This window comes from Canis lupus, chromosome 11, assembly GCF_048164855.1.
Source record: "Canis lupus baileyi chromosome 11, mCanLup2.hap1, whole genome shotgun sequence".
NCBI lineage: Eukaryota > Metazoa > Chordata > Mammalia > Carnivora > Canidae > Canis > Canis lupus.
In genome coordinates, this window is record NC_132848.1 from 42,968,601 (window position 1) to 42,991,204 (window position 22,604).

Consider the following 22,604-nt stretch of genomic DNA (forward strand, 5'->3'; position numbering starts at 1 on the left):
AACACTAAAATAGGTTCCTTTTGGTGTAAATGAGGGAAAGCTCCATAAAATACGTTAGTCAAATTACATTTTTTAATGAAAACATAGGCTTTATATAAGAAAGCAAAAAATTATTTTTCTCCACAAGCCCACCTGGCAAAGAAAGAAATGTGCCCATCAGCTGGAATCTTAAAGCAAAGACTATGGCAAGATGGAAATTTGTAGGGAGGAAGCACTGCATTTAAATGGGAAAAGAAGGCTGGAAATGTTGTGTGGACACATCTGAAAGACAGGAGTAAAAGGCCGGCTTGTACCCCGCATGCCCATGCTGTTCACTAAACAGTGGCTTCCAGGTTTGCAGTGCTAGGAATATTCTATGGCTGCCTTCAGGCTCTGCAGGGTGCCAAGCAGTGAAGGAGTACTGATCATATTTGAGCGTGGGAAGAGTGGCAGACAGTGAGCCAAACACGTGCCATCCGGGTCCTATCAGAATTTGCTAGAGAATTGGCAAGCTTCACATTTTACATTTTCATTCACATATACAGAAATGATTTCCTTCACATTGGTGAGCCACACATTTTACACTTGTATTCCCTTCATTTACCTAAATGTCTATTATGTGGTAGGTTCTGTGGCAAGTGCTAGGGGTGAAAACGTGATTAAGAGCCAGTCCACGGAATAAGGAATAGGAGCCCATTCTGTCGCTCCCCTAACCACAACTGAAATGTGGACACATATGGCAAACAACCACCTGAGGAGTATGAAAAGTAAACAACAGCAAGTGTATTCAGGAGAGAAGTCAAACCTTAAGGAAAGATAAAATTGGCTACAAAGAGTTTTCAGAGTATTTCCTTTTTTTCTCCTTCTGGATTTGGCCTGAAGGCAAGCCAAATTGGGAACTTTATAAAAGGTGCAAACAGCAAAACAAAAACAAAAAACCTGGAGTTAAGATTATTATTCTGGCTAGATCAACAGGAAAGAGGGTCGGGTCCCTATAAGCCAGAGTATGGGGAAAGTCCTTGTGTTGAATTTTCTCTTTTTATCTTCCCAGGCAGGTCTCAAGGCCTCAAAAGTAAATCTACACTGCTACCCCGGGCATGGGGGGTGGGGAATGGACACTTAAGATCCCAAATGATGATTCAATGTTTTGGCTATAAGAAGCAGAAAAATGGGGTGTTTGGGTGGTTCAGTGGGTTGAGTGACTGACTCCTGGCTTTGGCTCAGGTCATAATCTTGGGTTGTGGGATTGAGCCCCACATCGGCTCCCCCTGCATCAGGCTCTGCACTCAGAGAGGAGTCTGCTTGAAGATTCTCTCCCTCTGCCCCTTCTTCCCACTCATGTGTTCTCTCTCTCTCTTTCTCTCTCTCAAAAAAAAAAAATCTAAAAAAAAAAAGAAGCAGAAAAAGGGACACCCTCCCCTCTCCCAGTTTGCAAAGGGTGAAGGAACCACTGCTATGGGTTTCCTCTTTTCTTTCACTGCATTGCATGAAACTGGGCCATGGCCCAGGAGGCCAACTCTGTTCACTCATCTTCCCATCCATAAAAACTGGAAAAGTGGGCCCTAGAAGCCTGAGGAGTGGAAGAAACCCCACAGATGAGAGAGAGAGCCAGAGAAGAGAATCTCTAATCTGTATTTGATCCTACACAAGTGATGAGTTCATGCTCCAAGTTGTACATACCCAGAAAATGCCCAAAGAAGTACAATGATGGTTTTGAGAACTAAATTACAATATAAAAATCACCCAAGTACCAGAATAAGCCCTGAGTGATATACAAGCCCCAGGCAGACCCAAACAGCATAGCAAATGCATTGAAAAGTGAACTGATCTTGACATGACTATCACAAAAGAAAAGGACAGATCACACAGGTGGATTACCTGTTCAAACAACAAATCAATATTCTCCAGAGAATTTTCACAGTATGCCAAGTCTAACGATATAATATTCAAAATGTCTAGGTTAGAATCCAAAATTATTTGATATACTAACAACCATGAAAATCTGACTAATATCAAAGGAATGAGCAATCAGCAGACGCCAACCCAAAGATGGTTCAAATGTGTGAATTATTACACAGACTTTAAAGCAGCTACTAGAACCATTTTCTATGAACTAAGGTGAACATTCTTGAAATGAATAAATGACAGAAATTCTTAGAAATAGAGTCTATTAAAAAAGAACTAAACTGAAGTGAAAAATATAATATCTGAAACTTAAAATCCATGAAATGAGCACAATAGCAGAATGGAGATGAGAAAGACAAGTGAACTTGAGGTGAGAACGGTAGAAATTATATAATCTGAACAACAGAAAGAAATGAAATTGAAATAAAAAATGGCGAGACTCTCAGAGACTTGAGAGACAATGTCAAAAGATGTCACATTTGTGTCACTGAAGCCCCTAAGGCAGAGACAGACCATATTGGTACAGAGCGAACATACATAGAAATAATGTCTGGAAAATTCCAAGATTTGCTGAAAGATAAATTTATAGATACAGGAACTCAACAAACTCCAAAGAACATAAACCGAAAAAAATCAGCCCAGACACATATTAATAAAATTACTGAAAACTATAAATAAAGAAAAAGTTTTGAAAGTAGTCACTGGTGGTTGGGGTGGGGTGATATATTAAATCCAGGGAAACAACAATCTCGAGGACCACATTTTCTCATCAGATATGATGGAGGCCATTTTTAAGATGACAAAAGAAAAGAACTATCAACCTCAAATTCTCCTTCTAGTGAAAATATCTTTGAGGGATGAAGATGAAAAAAAGCCATTTCTCAAGGAGGAAGACAGAATTTATCAAAGCAAACCTGTTCCATAAAGACATAGGAAAAGGAATTTCTTTAGGTTGAAAGAAATGACACCAGGGTACCCTTGAAACTTCAGGAATAAAGGAAGAGAAACAGTAAAAGTGAATATCTGCATAAATATAGCCTACTATTTTTTCTCATCTTAATTTCTTTAAAATATTCCTGCCTCTTGAAATACAAAAATATATTGTCAGCACAGTACGATAAAGACATGAAGGTTAGAATCAGATACTCTAGAATCAGAGTAACTTCTTTACCATTTACATGTGGTATAACCTTGGACCAGTTACTTAAGCTTCCTGAACCTCTCTCTCTTTTGTAAAATACAGATGTTTGTATACCTCCTTTAGAGTTATTAGAAGAGTTATTAATAATGTATGTGAAGTGTGTGACATACAACAAGAAATCAAAGAATGACATTTATTTTGTGGTTGCTTTCATTTACATTATTATTTAAATCACATGAACACTACACAGCATGTGGTACTGTGTTCAGTAATAGGAAAGTGAATTACTTCCCTCAGAGAGCCTTAAACACTGCTTTTATATACCATCGATGTCTGGAAATCCCTTTAGATTCCTGCACACAGTGCAATAGAGAAGTTGTGTTTGACATACTGTCTCCCGTGGGAAGTTTCCTTGTCTGCTAACCTCTAAGAAGGCAGTGGCCATAACATGTGACTCTACTCCTAAATACTCAAAATACAAACAAATAGGGTCAGATACCTAACGCAAAGACAGCTCCAGTAGGGTGACCTCTGGCCCATGTCTTATGACCTACGTTTTGTAAAGATGAGTTGGGCCCATCATTGTGATCCCTGGAAACCTGGACAACTGGAAACATGAGGCGATTAGTAGCAGGGCTGAAGTTGAAAAATCCAGAAGAGCCATATGCAGGCAGGAGAGCAGGCATTACAATTCGGGCCACAGAGAGGACAGAAACAGCAGGACACGCCTCTCCACAGAGAAAAGCTGAGGGACTCAAAGGAAAGAAAGCACCTGGTGAGGGAGAGAAAAGGAGCAAAACAGAAATGTGGATGGATGCTCCTCAGAGCTGCTGTCGCTCCTGACAGCTACCAGTTCCCGTCCTGTCATTTGCTCTAACAGAATAGCCTGACTTTTGATTCTGAGTCCCCTGTGAAAGGCAGGAGCGACAGATCTGTATTTAAGGGAAGGCGGAAATTGTTCCCTGAAGAGGTGTGACCATACGGAAATCGCTTCCAAGAGAGTGATTCCTTATTGCAGTTACTGTGTGATTTATTTTTCTGCTTGTCCCTCAGCATTCAAAAGTGTGTTAACTTCAAGTTTATCTCAAAATTTTTTGGAACTTCCTGTTCCTCAGCTAATTATATTACCTACTTCGAATATGTGAGACACTTTGATTCCAGAATTAAAATGTTCACTCCTAATTAGGAATCATCTTATGGAATTGGGTAGAGTTCTTTCACCGTCTGACATAAGACTGAGGCAATCAGAGAATCTTCCACATAAAGTGAATTAAGTATATGTGTTTTAAGAGTCAACATGATACTGGGCCCTCCCACTAATTGTGTGACTCTGACAGACCTTAGTTTTCTAAGATGGAAAACAATATCTGTCACATAAGCTTATAGAAAGAATTGAGAATATATAAGAAAAGTAGCTGCATGCAGTTAAGTACTCACATGCATTTGCTATTACTCTTATAAATTACTACTCACTCTGTAATAAAATGTTCTTGTGAACAATGTAGTTCACACACAAAAGATATCTACTAACCTCATGGATCTAGGATGGGGACAAGCTTTCAGTTCTAATATATCTACACCTTTGAAATTTTGTCAGAGAGGATGTTTTTGTTTGGTTAGTGGTTTGTATTAAGACCCCTAGATTGTGAATTTATCTCAGAGAACACTTCATTTGTTTCCTTATTCCTTATATGAGCCCATTAAAACTGCGAAATTTTGCCTTTGAAATCTTTGGACCATGCCAAGTGACATCATCTCCAAAAATCCATTTGTACCATTAATTACAAGTCAGTGCTTAACTTACACAATATTGGATTTCCATTAATTCCTATTAGAACACGAGGCAAGATTTACAATGTAAATAGATTCACATGTAATCTATATTATCACAATTTGGATTAATTAAAGAAAAGCGTCATCTGAATCTGTGAAAGGCCAGAATTAATGACTACTTTTAAAGCAATGAAGTTCTGTTGATTCTAAATAAATTGGTGAATTGACCTGACAAAGTGCTCCTTGCTCGAGTGTTGTAATGAGGATGAGTAGTAATTAGTCTAACAACAGATGTTATAGAAATGGTTCTTCTAGAGTTTATTTTCCTAAATAGATTAAGCTTTTACCCAGGGTATCCTGAAACGGCCTATCAGTATATTCCATGCAAGTATGTCACTTCATATTTTTATAATTTTATAATATTTTCACTAGTATACAGTTATTTTCTTTTTCAGTTTTCATTAGTTTTAGTCCTGAAGTTTTCATTTCAGGACTATCCTGTCGCTTTTTAATGGCAAAAAAAGACATATCAAGTCATTAGAGATTGTCGAGTTTGTTAAATAAGAGTGTATACAGAATGAAAAATGTTCACAATGCATTTTACTCATAAAAATTACTAACATAAAGAGTATTAACCACTTTGAAAATCCAAATTTCGGACTGAAACATACATCAAAAAGAGCTTATATCTTGGATATACCTAAAAAGTCAAATTCCAAAGAGACATAATTAGGAAGTGTTGGGAGACATCTATTAAGCATCCTTCAAGAAGGAAACATAAAAATCACCCCAAACTGTAGGACAATGAAGGCCATGAAATAAAGCAGACTATGAATTGCATACATCAATATGTGTGCCTAGGTGTGAGTGTGAGTGTGTGTGTGCATGTATGCAGATTACCACCGACCGCAGACAGGAAGCTAATGGCAGAATTGGCATCTGCTCTGAATTCCATCCGCAAGGTTGGAAAACTAAAACTGTAAGGTATTTATTTTTCCACTGAGAATGTAATAAACATGCACTAAAACTCATTAATTTTGATGATGGGTAGAAGCAGCCTGAAGTTTTAACCCTGGGTTATTTTATAAGAAGTCCCATTCCCAGCCATTCACATCCATCCAGCAACTCAAGGCAGTGTCTCCCAAGAGACTGCAAAAAGAGACCCTGCCAGGCTTGCTTGGCGAATGGGTGCATGGTTAACAACCATTAGTCACTTAATTTAACAAACATACTTTGATAGCTCTCTAGGCACCAAACATTGCCAGAGTAAGACATGATCCTTACCCTCACAAGTTCAGTCTAGTGAGGAGAAAACAAGTAAGTTTAACGATATGGTAGGTGCCCCAGCAAAGGTATGCACAGCAAATCACGGAGCTGGATGGGCTCCTGCCCTGAGAATCCACTATTTCAGGGTTGAATGGTAGTGAGTAAAGCCCTACAGTTCTGAATAGAGTTGGACTATTGGAAGGCAGGAGGAAGGTCAATCCAATTGGAGTAGGCAAGAGTTCCATGGATCGAGAAATAGAAACCAGCTCCCTGCAGCTGCCTCCCATGTGGATGAAGGGGCCAGAAAAGAAGAGAGAAGGGTAGTCATGGCCTCATGTGCCACCCTGAAAGAGTTGGTCCTTATCATACTGGTCCTGGGGAACCCCTGAAGGTCAGTTACCAGAAATCATAGCCACATTTGTACCAGAATACCACTCCCATCGCTGTCCAGAGAACCAACTGGCAGGAAAAAGAACAGAACGTGGGCGGCAAAACTAGTCAGGTAGTTATTATAGTAACACCCAAGTGGGGCCTAAAGCCAGGAAGTCAGGATAGAGACAAAATCAGCTTTAGTGATAAGCTGTTGTCACAGGAGGTGAGAAACCAGCAAGAATAAAGCCTGTCTTCATAGATTTTTCATTTGTATGCCAGAACAGTTTGTTCGGTTAAGATATTAACAAATCTCCTCTTGGTTTTGTGATATTATAATGTACACAACAAATCTTCCATACAGAGTACAGAGGGAAAAAGTCAACCCAAATGATCACAATTCCAAATTCGTAGTGTTTTGATAAATTATTTTATTGTGTATATAAAAATGTAAATATTGTATTTGCAGTTTAAAGATAAACTTAAGTGTTATTCATTTTTCAAAACTTGCTATCTTGCCTCAGACACCTCACAAAGCTAGTTCATAAAGCTAATCCTATGTTTCGACACATCCTCAAGCACACAGTGTGAAGTGCTATAAAATGTTTTATGAGAAGCCAAAACAAAACACGCCACCCCCCTCCACCATCCTCAGCAGCAAATGAGAACCTCCAGCATATGTTGCCGTAGCTTTAGGCAAGACGCTTCTGTTACACAGGCCAGCAAGCCTGTCCTGCATCTCCATACACTACTTGTCTTGGCAGCGTTGGGCAGGTCTAAAAATACAGTCATGCCTTCACCAAAGCAGAAGGACAGGCTGTACAGTGTGTCCGCGTCTGAGCTCCGCAACTGTGGACGTGCCAAGCCAAGTCACGTGCTCTGCATGGTCCATTGATTTTTTTCAGAACAAAAAGAACATTGAAAGGCCTGATGGAGTTTATTTACCTCCCTACTATAAACACAGGCAGTGAAGGAATAGCTGAGAGGAAGGAGTGTCTTGGGTAGGAGGGGCAGAGGCCTCACCTTCCCTGCTGGCTGTGACCTTGGCAAAGTCCCTGACGCAGGAGAAGCATGGGTTTCTTCACATGGCCTCAAGAGCTTTCCAGGCTTGAGAGTGCATCCATGGTCACTATCTCGTTCCTCCTCCTAACGATCTTGGGGGGTAGGGAGGGAGGTTTGCTGGGAGCTGCACTTTGCAGTATTAGAGGTAGAAGTGATGGTGGCTGTGATAACAGGGCTACTAGTACAGTGCAGCCTGATCACAGAAACAGCCGGCAGACTCAAGGCCACAGGAGTGAGGAACTCCAGGCACTCAGAGGTGAGGCAAAGGAGGATTAGAATGTGTCACCCCAAAATATGCCACCTGGGTAAGATTACTTTGACCTGGAATCAAATCCTTGAATGCAGAAAGAAAACTTTCCTTATCTGACCAAAAGCAGAAACTTTTGAGAAATGAGGACTGCCACAAGTCTACTTTTCTAGGGGAGTTTTATGGCCATAAAGGAGACAGCTAGTCGGCACCAAAGTAGATCATTGAACAAATCTGCTAAAATACCCTTACTGCCCACTACTTCCCCCATATATTCCCCAGTCACTTTCCCGGTTTGCCACCCTGAGCCCAAACCCCTTTCTCCTCTGTCTTGTCACATCACCACATTCACTGTTCTTTGTTAAAAAGGCTTTGATAAATAAGCTCTCAGGCCTATCTGCTTCTTTGATTCTTCATTTTTCTATGAAGGCTTCCATATATGCATATATACTAATAAACTTTTTCTCATCTACATCTTTTTGTTTTGTTTTGTTTTATAGTCTAATTTTCAGGGCCACACTCACTGAACCTAAGGGGATAGAATAAGGTTTTTTCCTTCCCTAGAGAGGTATCATGTACAACGACACTCAGATCCTAAAACAGAGGACCAGATTAACCTCCAGCTCCAAGGTCTTCCTCTGACCCTTGCTGCCTCAGAGGGCCTAGACTAGAAGCCTCCATCCCTGCCTAAGCATCAGAGTTGCCTGGAGGATTTTAATATCATACCTAAGCCAGGATTCCAACCGAGACCAATTAGGTGAGAATCTCTCAGGGTGCGCACATGCAATTGTATTTTTTAAAGCTCCCTAAGGAGAAAGAAATACGCAGCCAGGTGGAGGACCACTGGACTCTTGGGTCTCTCTGGAGCTGCCAACATGATTGCAAAGATGCTGTATGCCACAGAATGGCTCAGCCTTTCCAGGGTTTTTTTTTTCCTCTGTCATCACAACAATCCCTACTCTGTAGTTTACCATAGGGCTGGAGAGGTTAAGTTCCAAAAATTAAACAGCCAGTAAATGACAAGGTCAAGATTTGAACTCAGGGCTGTCCAAGCTCAGTCTCAGGCACCAATAGTTTCTGTCTTCATTGTTTTGTTTGTTTGTTTGTTTGTTTGTTTGTTTTTTCAAATAAACTGCCATTGCTGCACTGAAGCTTTCCAGGTTCAAATCCCTCCCAGTTTTGATGCTCTCACCTGATCCTCCAGAAATGCTGAAAGTTTACCTGTTTCCTGGGGGAAAATGCTGTTATGCCTCTAGGCTTTTGCAATACTGTTTCCCCTCTCTAGAATGAATAAGGCATCCTACTTGTCCCTTGAGATTCAGTCAAGCTCCTTCCTTTCTTGAAGGAACATAGTGGAGTTACTTCCTCATTTCCACCAAAAGGCAAGAGAGCCTAGAACCACTAGAAGTAGAGAGCGAGACTCAAGAGGTGAAACACCCCTACTAGTTGTGTGACTTTGAGCAGTTACTGAAGCCTCTCCATGCCTTAGTTTCCTTCCCCAATATGTAATAATAATAATAATAATAATAATAATACCTATATTATGGTGTTGTAAGAGGCCTGAAAGAGTTAACACAGGTAAACACTGAGCAGAGTGCCTGCCCTCCTTCTCAGTCAGTGTTCTTGACACCTGCCAGTCACCAGACTTAGTGGACTCTGGTCTATCTTGCTCACTTTATATACCCACCTCCAATTCTTGATTGTAAGCTCTTTTGGGGCAAAGTCTCAGTCTTGCTTATCATTCTTATCTTAGGGGAAGCTTCATGCCTGGAGTACTAGATGGTCAATAAAAATAGGAAAGAGTGAATAGTCAGTAATTTATCACTCAGTACCAACTGAAATCTCAAGTTACACAGCCAAGGCCTATATTTAATGGCCATGGGACAAAATGAAGCAAACTTATTCACTTGTTCCAGGAAGGAATCCATGGTCTCAGCCTCATTACAATGGCTAGGGAGTCTTTATCACCTAAATCCCTACTTTAGGCACTTGGAAAAGAAGAGCTGAGAGATCAAGTAATGAGACATTAACAGTTGGGGACTAAGCAAGGGTACTGATGACTATGTGACTGCCCTTTCCCTGTTCCTGAGTACCCCGTGCACAGAAATGAATCAAGAACATCAGAGTCATGTCAGTTTTCCCACCTGACTCTAAAAATGCCAGAAGAGATACATTTCCTCATTCCCTGTGTCCCTTCAAAAAAAAAAAATCTGATGTATACCAGATAAGCCTTGTTATCCTTTATATTCAGGTATGAAAAGAACATTTTTGGGACCACTTTACTCTTCTTTTGTACTTTTGGTAACATTCTTTTCTTGGAACATTAAATTTGAACCTGCTTGCCCAAAGCTTTTGTACAGACGATAGAAAATAATTATCACAAAGATTTGCTTACTTTAAGTATTCCACTGTAAATATTCTAGGACTCCTGAGTCTTCATGTTCATACCTTTCAGATGATTTGCCTCTATAAACCTCTAATATCCTAGAAACCACATTTATCCAGGGAATTGTATGATCTTTTATCATATTGCAAGTATATGGCTAAGAGCATTTCCTTAGAGATGTGACTCAAAAGTGGTTTTTACTAGTTCTGTATCAGGAAAGTTAGTTTAGGAATTCAATAGCGAGGAAATGATTTGATATGTTCCCTCTATTTTTATCATAAAATACCCAACAAAAGAAGTAACTAACAACTAAATTGAATTCCACTCTTTCATCTACCTACACTTAGACATTGATTGAAAAAAAATCTATCTTGTATCAGGCACTGTGCTAGGTAAGCACTTCCTGGTGATATGACATGAATGAAAGTACAATGTGTGTTATTAAGCAGTCTAATAGGAAAGAATTACACAATCAGATGGCTATTGGCTGTGCAAAGAGAGAAATCAATGGTATATTACACAAGGGAACTTGGCCCAACCTTGGCATCTGATGGAAGGCTTCCTGGAGGAGGCAATTCTTAGAAGGGAGGGTAGGAATGCAAGAAATGCAGGCAGAGAACAGAAAGCACAAAGAAAAACCAAAGAGGAAAGTAGGTGAAAGCTTAGTGTGAAGGCACAGAGAGAGAGAAGCTTTGGTGGCAGGGGAAGTGGCTAGAGAAAGAAAATAGAAGGCAGATCACAATGGTCCATGTAGGATACAGTCATTTTCCAGGGGAACATTTTCGGCCCATAGTATGTGAAACTTTCCCTACAAATGATATGAAAAATCACAGATTAACTTAAATCAAAATAAACTTTTGGTACACACGAAGTTTCTATCTGTCAATAATCCAACATTGGCATTAGGTTTGCAGTCTGGTTCATAGGGGAAGGGTTTTCCGTGAAAAAGACAAAAATAAAAACAGAAAAATACATATTCCCTTTTCTTTTTTATGGAAATTTGTTTTTTCCTGATTTTTTTTCCTGAAGGAGTAAAATATACTATGATAAAGCCACCAAATAAATCTGATACTACTTCATGGAAACTAGCCTGCCTTGTGGGAAAAATGAAATGGAAAAACCTTATCAAGAAATTGGAATAAAAAGACATGAAGCAACAAAGTTTCTAGGAAGAAAATCAAGGTATTGAGATGAGAGTAATCACCAACTGCTGTGGTGAAAGATTTTACAGGCAAGTAGTGGCCTGCCCCTCCCAGCAAATGCCTTTAGAGAAATACGTGGCCAGCTCAGTAGAAGGACCTGCGTGGTTTGAAATAGCAACCACGCATGCAAGGAGTGCTACTACAGCCAGTGAAGATGAGAGTCGCATGGGGACAGACAAGATAGCTGGGACACAGCTGGCACCGCTGGCACAGCAACACCTCATTTTACTCCAGAACAAACGTTCCCACTTCGCTTGTTCATGAACAGACTGACAGTCGTATTTTCTCCACTTAGCAGGAAACATGACCTTTGGTGTTCAAAGTCGGCATTCACCAAGTATAGTACATAAACCCCTCCTAGGCATCTTTCAGTGACTTGGCCTCCTCTGGGGGTCAATCTGAAGGAATGTGGCAGAAAGCCTACTGGCAGCCTTGAGTTCTCACCAACCTACCCACTATTTGCTGTGTGTCCCTTAGAAGCGAATCACTTAACTGGCCTCCCTAATTTTCTGTTTGATTCTTGATAAAAAGGTAGAAGTCTCAGAAGTCACTTCCAGCTCTTCTGGTTAGAGCCCCAGCAAGTAGATGGTCAGTATTTCCCTTTGATAATGAACTGCATAGATTGAACTTCCAAGTCTCCGCTGGAAAGGACCAGCCTGCAAAATTGCCCATTTTAAGCAGAAAATCATTGAAAAGATCAAACATAGCATCCCCATAGCTACTCCGTATATGGTCTAGTGGGGGATTTGGTTTTATTTATTTATTTGCAGTGATAGGATACATCTTTGGAAAACTTCCCTCTCTAGCTACCCAACATAGCAAACTGTTACAGCAAATACCCTCCATATTGCATAACAACAGCTGTTGCTCTGGAAACAGGTTAACACTTTGCTTTCCAGAAAATGCATTGCTTCCCTTAAAAATACTGAATTCAAAGCTCTGTGGATGTGAAAGATAGCCTTAGCCACTTACAGACCTGAAGGGATAAATTCGTGTATTAGGAGAAACACTCTCAAGATCCATCATATTTCAAAATAATTAAATTTAAAAGTCATTTTAATTTTACTTCTATACCCCCAAACTTGTTTGTAAAGAGTAACAAATAGTTTAAAGACAGGACGCTTGGGTGGCTCAGTAGTTGAGCATTTGACTTTGGCTCAGGTCGTGATCCAGGACTGGTCCCGCATCGGGCTCCCTGCGTGGAGCCTGCTTCTCCCTCTGCCTATGTCTCTGCCTTTCTGTGTTTCTCATGAATAAATAAAGAAAATCTTTAAAAAAAAATAGTTAAAAGAAACACTGACATTGACTCACTGTACCAAAACTAAAAAGTGAAATAACAGAACTTAACAGTTCTTCTCTAATCAACCAATGGATTTTGTTTTAAAGTAAATATTGCTTGCTAGATTAATGAAACATAATTTCCCCCACAGTGTTATCAAGAAGACTACTATGGAAATGTAGGCAGCTTACCACAGAGCATGATCTTGGGGTTGAGAAACCTAAACACTCTCAGTTTCCTTGGCTTTGAAATGGCAGCAATAAATCCTACCTCATAGTGCTGTCACCAGACCTAAGGGAACAATATATATAATGTCAAATAGGTGGGCCACCACAAAGATGGCACATAGGAGAGGTTCCTCATATGCTCTCCAGTCCATTGAGCTTGTAATAAGAAATGAAGTAAGCCATTTTGTTGTGATATCAGTAATGCTTAATAAATAAATTAAGATGTTGGGGCCCCTGGGTGGCTCAGTCAGTTAAGCATCTGACTCCTGACTTCAGCTCAGTTCATGATCTCAGGATAGTGAGATTGGGCTCTGCCCAGCATGAAGCCTGCTTAAGATTCTCTCTATCTGGGATCCCTGGGTGGCACAGCGGTTTGACGCCTGCCTTTGGCCCAGGGCGCGATCCTGGAGACCCGGGATCGAATCCCACATCGGGCTCCCGGTGCATGGAGCCTGCTTCTCCCTCTGCCTGTGTCTCTGCCTCTCTCTCTCTCTCTCTCTCTCTCTGTGACTATCATAAATAAATTTTTAAAAAATTTTTTTAAAAAAAAAGATTCTCTCTATCCTTCTCCCTCTATCCTTCCTACCTCTCTCTCACTCTCTAAAAAGGAAAAAAAAAGATAAAGAAAATGTTTCTTTTTTATATATCTATTAATAAATTAGTAGGTTTAAATAAGCAGAAATAAGGACAGAAGCAAAATGCTTTGAAGTAATTGTGATGGTGTCTCTGAAAATCTCAAGGCTCCAATTACTGATAAATTCACTGGTTCTAATTCCTTATGCCAGCATGGGAATTTATCAAGAAATATTTGTGTTTATCATTCATATCCTATGATTTACAGATGGAAGAAAGAAAAAAGAGAGTTCAAAATAATGTAATCTGTTAAAAGGAAAATAAGAGTAGTGAGTCTTAGAAGGAGGAAACACAGCTTGGGAAGCAGAAGGTAAGACTGCTGGGGACAGACTGTTGAACCTAAAAGTCAGACCACACTCCACTCCTTACTCTGCCTCTTAGCACATTTGACCAAACTTGCCACTCTTTCTTCTGAGAAGAACTCAACCATAAAACATCCTTGAGCTCAGTCCTTGGACTGACCTCCTCACTCCCCAAATGGTCTCATCTTATTCCATAGCTTTAAATGTATCTCCACACAATGACTCCCAAAGGGCAAGGCCTGTTCAGATTTCCACCTTTAACACTAGACCCTGTGATCCAAGAACCGACATAATGTCTGCACTGGGCAGCTTAACCTGACATGTCCAGAGACTACCAAAGCTTCCTCTTAAAAACCAGGTCTACCTCAGCCTTCTGCATCTCTGATAATAGTGGCAGCATCCCTCCAGTTGGTAAAGACAAAAAAAGGGTCACTGTGGATGCTGCTCTTTCCCTTACACTCCACACTCAATCCATTGGCAAATCTGGTCAGTTGTTCCTTCAGTATATAATCAGAAATGGTGAACTTCTGCTTTTTTCAATCCAATTAAAATCCCTGGAGGGAACCCTGGGTGGTGCAGTGGTTTGGCGCCTGCCTTTGGCCCAGGGCGCGATCCTGGAGACCCGGGATCGAGTCCCACATCGGGCTCCCAGGGCATGGAGCCTGCTTCTCCCTCTGCCTATGTCTCTGCCTCTCTCTCTCTGTGTGTGACTATTATAAATAAATAAAAATTAAAAAAAATAAAATAAAATCCCTGGAGAGTATCTATGAAGCAAACAAGATTCAGAATGATAAGCAGAAGAGGAAGACCAGCTAGGGAGCTTAGAGTCCAAGTAATGGCACAGTGAGGGGAGTTTCCAGAGTTTTCTTTTGCCTCATTCATCTTACACTTGACACTAGACAAGTAGATAAATAAAAAAATGGCAACAAACACAGGTCAGTCTAGACAAAGCGCCAGGAAAGGGGCAGTCCACCATGACAGAAAATGTTTAGACAAACACCACAGAAGATTTCAACAAAGTCTGAGTTAAGAGTTTAGATTCCCCTTCATCAGAATACATGGACTACTCCAGCATCCATGCTAGGTGGTGTCAGGGAAGAAAGGGAGTGGAGACTTTCATCATTACAGATGGTAATATTCAGCCCCCATCCTGTGGTGTCCATGGAGATGGAAAAGCCAGTAACCTGGAAATGACAACAATCACAGAAAGGAAGAGCCCCCCAAAACAACAATTTATCTAAAAGACAAGCTGAGGGGCTGCCGAATAAGGCAGGAAATTTTTAGGAAATAAGCAAACTATACTAGTAAACACTACAGAGTAAGACTTTGGCTCTCAACTCTACTCTCATCAACAAGACCAAGAAGGAAGCCTAGACTTTAACACTTGACAGGCGATAACAAGGTTCCCCAAACTCTCCCCTTACATACATACATACACACACACATACACACACACACACACACATACACGCAAGGATGAAGGATGTATTTATTGGAAAAGGCTAAATAGGGATTCAGAACTTTCATCTTTACAGGTATAATGAGGTGACCAATCACAGTGACAGGAGAGATGATGGGTAGAGCCTGGACTTAACACCCCTATAAGGTGAAAATGATACATTCCTTCCACCTACGGTGCTATCAGAGGAAGCCTAATGGAAAGTCAGGTCTTAAACTACCACCCAATAGTAATGACACCACTCCTGCATATTCCCCATGTCAGTGGAAGCCATGGAAGAAACTGTAATGATTCAATCCTACAACTTCTGGCCAGGATGGTATCAATGGAAACATAGTGGAAAGCCACAACTCTCACTGCTATCCAGCAGTACCGCTGCCTCTCCTATGTTATCGCACACTAAGTGGGAAACCTGGAATTCCACTCCCACCTGATTTTTATTGAGGCAGTACCCACCCCTTCTCCTGCAGAAGCAGTGTCAAAAAGCCACCAAAACAGAAGATCCGGAGTTTCATAATACCCCCAAATTCCAGGTTTTAACTGAAAAAAAAAAAAAAAAAAGGCTACTCATACAGAGAACCAGGAAAATCTCAACTTCAATTAAGATCACTCAGTAGACATAGCATTTGCACTACTAGGTATTTATCCAAAGAATACAAATACAGTGATTCAAAGGGGCACCTGTACCCCAATGTTTATAGCTGCAATGTCCACAAGAGCCAAAATATGGAAAGAGCCCAAAAGTACATTGGCAGATGAATGGATAAGGAAATGTAATATATACATGGGAATATTACACTGCCATCAAAAAAATCAAAATCTTACCATTTGCAATGATGTGGATGGAACTAGAAGATATTATGCAAAGCAAAATAAGCCATTTAGAGAGACGCAATTATCATACTATTCCAGTCATATATGGAATTTAAGAAACAGAATAGATGAACATAGGGGAAGGGAAAAATATAAGATGAAATCAGAGAGGAAGACAAACATAAGAGACTCTTAACTATAAGAAACAAGTTGAAGGGTGCTGAAGGGGAGGAGGTGGGGGGATGGGGTGACTGGGTGATGGATACTAAGGAAGGTACATGAAGTAATAACACTGGGTGTGATATCAGTGATGAAATACTAAACTCTACCTCTGAAACTACTCATACATTGTATGTCAATTAATTGATTTAAAAGAAAATTTTTTAAAGATCACTCAGTAGATGCCAACAAAAAGTATTAGCTAACAAAGATTTTTAATGAGCCATGATAAAAAATGTCCCAAAGAAAAATACAGATATGATTGAAAAAACCTTGCCAAAGAAATAGAAGATATAAAGAAGAGTCCAAAGAAAATTTTAAGAATAAAAAAATGTAATAGCTAAAAATAAAAACACAGTGGATGGTCTGGAAAGTAAAATGAAGTAGAAAAATGAAACATACTCAAAAATATTAAAGATAAATCAAAATGGAATAAAATTCTAAGAAAATTCAAGTGACCCATAGTAAGGCATAAAGAGAAGACAATGAAACAACAACAACAAAAAATCAGAACAAAGAGAAAATAAACATTTAAATGGCATGCCTAACATAAAAATATCAAACTACTTGAGGTAGAAACTGATAGAACTGAAAAGAGAAAAGAAAGAATCCACTATTACAACTGAAGACTTCAACTCATCCCTATAAGAAATGGACAGATCCAGCAGGCAGAAAATCAGTAAGGTCATATTTTGGCTCAGCAACAGAATCAATTAACTAGATATAACAGACATATGCCTACAGACTACTTCACCAATCAACAGTTTTCTCAAACTCATATGGAACACTCACTAAGATAGACTACATCCATTGGATCTACCATTAATTCAAGACCAGAAAGCACTCTTTAACAAATTTAAAATAGAGATCAAATAATGTCTGCTCTCAAACCACAACAGAGTTAAATTAGAAATTGATAATAGAAAGATAACTGGAAAATCCCAAAATATATTTGAAACATACTTCTAACGCAAGGGCCAAAGAACAAATCTCAGGAGAAATTTAAAATATTTTCAACTAAATGAAAATGAAAATGCAACTTACCAAAATATGTGGGATTTAGAAGAAGCAGTGCCTGAAGGGTAATTTATACTACCAACTGCATATATTAGAAAAGAAGAAATACCTAATACCAATTACCTAAGTTTAAACCTTAAAAAACTAGAAAAAGTTGAACAAATTAAATCCAAAGTAAGCAGAAACAAAGAAATCATATTAGAATAAAAAATCAATGAATTTGAAAACAGAAAATTAATAGAGAAAATGAGTGAAACCAAAAGATTGTCTTTGAAATGATCAACAAAATCAATAAGTGTCTAGCCAAGCTATCTAAGAAAGATAAAAGAGGACACAAATTACTACTATCAGACATGAAAGAGGGAACATCACTACATTTTTGCATGGACTTTAAAAGGGCAATAAAAGATAGTTAGATTTATCATGGTGATCACTTCATAATGTTGAATCACTAAGCCACACACCTGAAATTAATATAACATTCTATATCAAATACACTGCAATAAAAAATTAATAAGCAGCCAAACAATGGGAGAATAAAGGAATACTATGAAATATTCTATGCCTACAAATTTGATAATGTTAATGAAAGGGACTAATTCCTTGAAAGATACAATCTGCCAAAACTCAACAAATAAAGGCCAATATCTATTAAGAAATGGAATTAACAATTAATAATCTTCCTAAACAGAAAGCACCAGGCCCAGATGGGTTCACTGGTGAGTTCTACCAAACAAATATTTAAGGAAAAATTCTATCAATTCTCTACAATATCTCAGAGATAGAAACAGAGGTAACACTTCCCAAATCACTCGAGAAGGCCAACATTATCCTGACACCAAAATCAGACATTACAAGAAAACTAAAGACTAATACCTCTCATAAACACAGATGCAAAAATCTTCAACAAAATATTAGCTAATTGAATCCAACAATTTATATAAAGAATTATGTACCATGATTAAGTGGGATTTATCCTACATATGCAAGGCTGATTCAACATTTTAAAAAATTAATATAATCCATCACATCAGTAAGCTAAAAAAGAAAAAAAATCACATGATCATATCAATAGATGCAGAAAAAGCATCTGACAAAATCCAATACCCATTCATGATTTAAAAAAAAAAAAAAGAAAAGAAACCCTCAGGAAACTAGGAATAGAGGGGAAATTCCTCAAACTGATAATGCATATGTACAAAAATCCTACAGCTAGTATTATACTTAATAGTGAGAAACTTGAAGCTATTCCACTAATACTCAAGGATGTCTCCTCTTACCACTCCTTTCCAACATCACACTGAAATCCTTGCTAATGCAATGAGTACTGAGATGAGAAAATAAAATAAAAGGTATATAGATTGGAAAGGAAGAAATAAAACTGTCTTTGTTCATTGATGACATGATCATCTATATAGAAAATTTAAAAGAATCTTTAAAAAAATCCTCAGGTACTAATAATAGCAAGGCTGCAGTAAGACTGATACACAAAAGTCAATTGATTTCTTATATACCAGCAGTGAACACATAAAATTTGAAATTAAAACCAAAATACCATTTATATTAACAGCCCTAAAGTTAAATAGTTAGGTATAAATTGAACAAAATATGTACAATATATATATGAGGAAAACCAGAAAATGCTGTTGAACAAAATCAACAGAATAAATAAATGGAGAGATATTCCATGTTAATTGGTGGGAAGACTCAGTATAGACAAGATGTCACTTCTTCCCAAATTGATCTATAGATTCTATGCAATCCCAATCAAAATCCCAGCAAATTATTCTGTGGATATCAACAAACTGATATTAAAGTCCATACAGAAAAAAAAAAAAAAAGTTTATACAGAGAGGCAAAAGACCCAGAATAGCCAGTGCAATATAGAAGTAGAACAAGGTTTGAGGACTCACACTATTTGGCTTCAAGATTCACTCTGAAGCTATAGTAACAAAGACAGTAAGAAAATAATTGACATATATAGATCAATGGAACATAACACACAGCCCAGAAATATATTCATATAAATAGAATCAACTGATCTTTGACAAAGGAGCAAAGAGTATAAATTGAAGCAAGGAAATGCTCCTGGAACAACTGGACATCTGCATGAAATAAATTGAATATAGATACAGAACTTACACCCTTCATGAAAATTAACTCAAAATAGATCATAGACCTAAAAGTGAAACTATAATAGCTAAGTAAAGTTAAACTTTAGAAGTCCTAGAAGATAATATAAAAGAAAACCTAGATGTCCTTGGGTATGATAATACTTTTTGGACATAATACAAGGGCAGAATCTATGAAAAAAAAAGTAATTGATAAACTTGACTTCATTTAATTAAAAATTCTTCCAAAAGAAAACATCAAGAGAATGAGAAGACAAGCTACAGAGTAGGAAAAAATATTTACAAAAGACACGTCCAATAAAGGACTGTGATTCAAAATGTACAAAGAACTCTTAAAAATAAGAAGACAAAAAAATTAAAAAGTATACAAGGATCTTAACAGAAACAAAGAAGATATAAAGATAGCAAATAAGCTTATAAAAAGGTGCAACACATTATATGAGATCAGGGAAAAGCAGATTAAAGTAACAAGATACCACTAGACACCTATTAAAATGGTCAGAATCCGGAGCATCGGAAACATTAAATTCTAGAGGAATAGAGCAGTAAGAAATCTCAACACTATTGAAAATGCAAAATGGTTCAGTCACTGTGCAGGGGAGTTTAGTGGTATTTTATAAAATGAAAGAACTCTTTGCCATTCTATCCAGTAATCAAGCTCCTTGGTAATCACTCAAATGATTTGAAAAGTTGTGTCTGCATAAAAACCCGCATGCTGATGATTATAGCAGCTTTATTTATAATGTCCCAAACTTGGACTCAATCAAGTTGTTCTTCAACAGGAGAATGGATAAATAAACTGTGGTATAACTAGCCAACTGAGTATTATTCAGAAATGAACTACCAGTCCATGAAAAGATACAAAAAAATTTGAATGCATGTTACTAAGTGAAAGAAACCAATCGAAAAGGCAACATGCTGTATGATTTCCACAAAATGACATTCTAGAAAAGGTAAAACTATAAAGGCAGTAAAAAGAGCAGTGGCTGCCAGATGTTGGAGTGGAGCAGAGGTGTGAGTAGGCAGGGTGCAGAAAATTTTTAGAGCAGTAAAGTTATATGATAATGTAGTCACGGATACAATATGCATCATTATATATTTGTCTAAACCCATAAAATGTACAATATCAAGAGTAAGCGCTAAGATAAGTTTTGGACTTTTGGTAATTACAAGGTGTCAGTGTAGGTTCATCAGTTGTAACAAACATACCACTCTGGTGGAGGATAATGATAATGGGGGAGGCCTGCTTGTGTTGGGGCAGTAGACATATGAAAAATCTCTGTACCTTTTCTTAATTTTGCTGTGAACCTAAAATTGCTCTTAAAAATTTGTCTTTAGAAAAGAGATGCCTTAGCAGACTTGATAAAAAAAGTTTCCCAACTATACGCTGTCTATAATTCATTTCAAATATAATAATATAGAAATATTGAAAATGAAAAAATGAAAAAAAATACACCACATAAATATCAATTCAAAGAATGGAGGAGTGGCTTTATTAATATCAGATAATATAGATTTTAGAATAAAGAAAATTATTGGCAACATTAAATTATGATAAGAGGGTGATTCTACCAAAAAGACATATCAATACTAAATGTGTATGCATCTAACAAAAAAGCAGCAAAATATGTGAAGCAAAAACTGATAGAAATGAAAAGAGAAGCAGATAAATCCACAATTATAGCTGGATATCCCCTCTCACCAATTACTAGAACAGCTAGGTAGGAAATCAGCCAGAATCAACAAGGTCATCGACCGGTAGGCTCCAACTGACATTCACAGCACATTCCATTCAATAACAGTACATTTTTTTCGAATGTCATGGAACGTACAGAAAAATAGACCATATTCTGGGTCACAAATAAAATCTTATTAAATTTAAAAGAATTTAAATTGTACAGATTATGGTACTTAATTACAAGGGAATCAAACTAAATATTAATAACAGAAAGATTGAAAGAAAATCTTCAAACTCTTGGAAACTAAACACACTTCTAAATAATCTGAGTCAAACAATAAGTCTCCGGGAAATTAAGCAACACACTGAGTTGAATGAAAATAAAAATAAAACTTATGAAGTGTGGAAAAGCAGAGGCACCTGGGTGGTGAAGTCTATTAAGCATCAAACTCTTGGTTTCCTCTCAGGTCGTGATCTCAGGGTCATGAAATCAAGCCGCATGTCAGGCTCCATGATCAGCATGGGATTCTGCTTAAGTTTCTCTCTCCCCATCCTTTGTCCCTCCTCCCACCCTCTCTCTAAAATGAATAGATAAATCTTTTTTTTTTTTTTTTAAGTGTGGGAAGCAGCTAAAGCTGTGCTGAGAGTGAAATCTATACCTTTAAAAGCTTATATTAGAAAAGAGGATAAAAGATCAATAATCTAATCTTTCATCTCAAGAGAATATAAAAAGAACAAGACAAATCTAAAGCAATCAGAAAGAAGGAAATAAGAAAGTATAAATTAATGAAATTTAATATGGAAAATCAATAGAAAAAAAAACAATGAAAAAAAAAAGTAGGATCAGGAATGCCTGGTCGGCTCAGCAGTTGAACATCTGCCTTGGCATGATCCCTGCAAGGAGCCTGCTTCTCCCTCTGCCTATGCCTCTGCGTCTCTCTCTGTGTCTCTCATAAATAATTAAATAAGTAAATCTTTTACAAAATGTAGGATATTTAAAAAACTCAACAAAATTAACAATCTTCTAACAATATTGATGAAATAAAAATAAGACACAAATTACCAATAACCAGAATGAAACATGGGATATCACAACAGATACTGCATACATAAAAAATGATATGGGAATATTTTGAATGACTCTATACATATAAATTTTATAACTTAGATGAAATGAACCAATTCCTAGAAAAATACAAACTATCACAAATCATATAATGTTAAATATATAATAGGAATAGCCCTATAACTATTGAAGAAATTGAATTTATAATTTTAAATTCCATGAAAGTTAAATCTCCCAACCTAGATGATTTCAATGTTAAATTCTATCAAACATATACATTTAAAGAGAATTAACACCAACTCTCCACAATCTCTTCCTGAATAAGGCAGAAAAGAAGACACTTCCCAATTTACTTTATGAAATCATTATTACACTAATACTAAACGTAGGTAAGCAGTAAAAAAAGAAAAAAAAAAGGAAAGGAAAACTACAGACCAATGTCCTTCCTA

General features: G+C 37.8%; 1 protein-coding gene across 1 annotated transcript in view; it reads right to left on the bottom strand.

The window, feature by feature from the left end:
- Positions 1-22,604, bottom strand: part of TMEM182 (transmembrane protein 182) — a 56,684-nt gene that overhangs the window by 19,351 nt on the left and 14,729 nt on the right. The window lies entirely within an intron of this gene.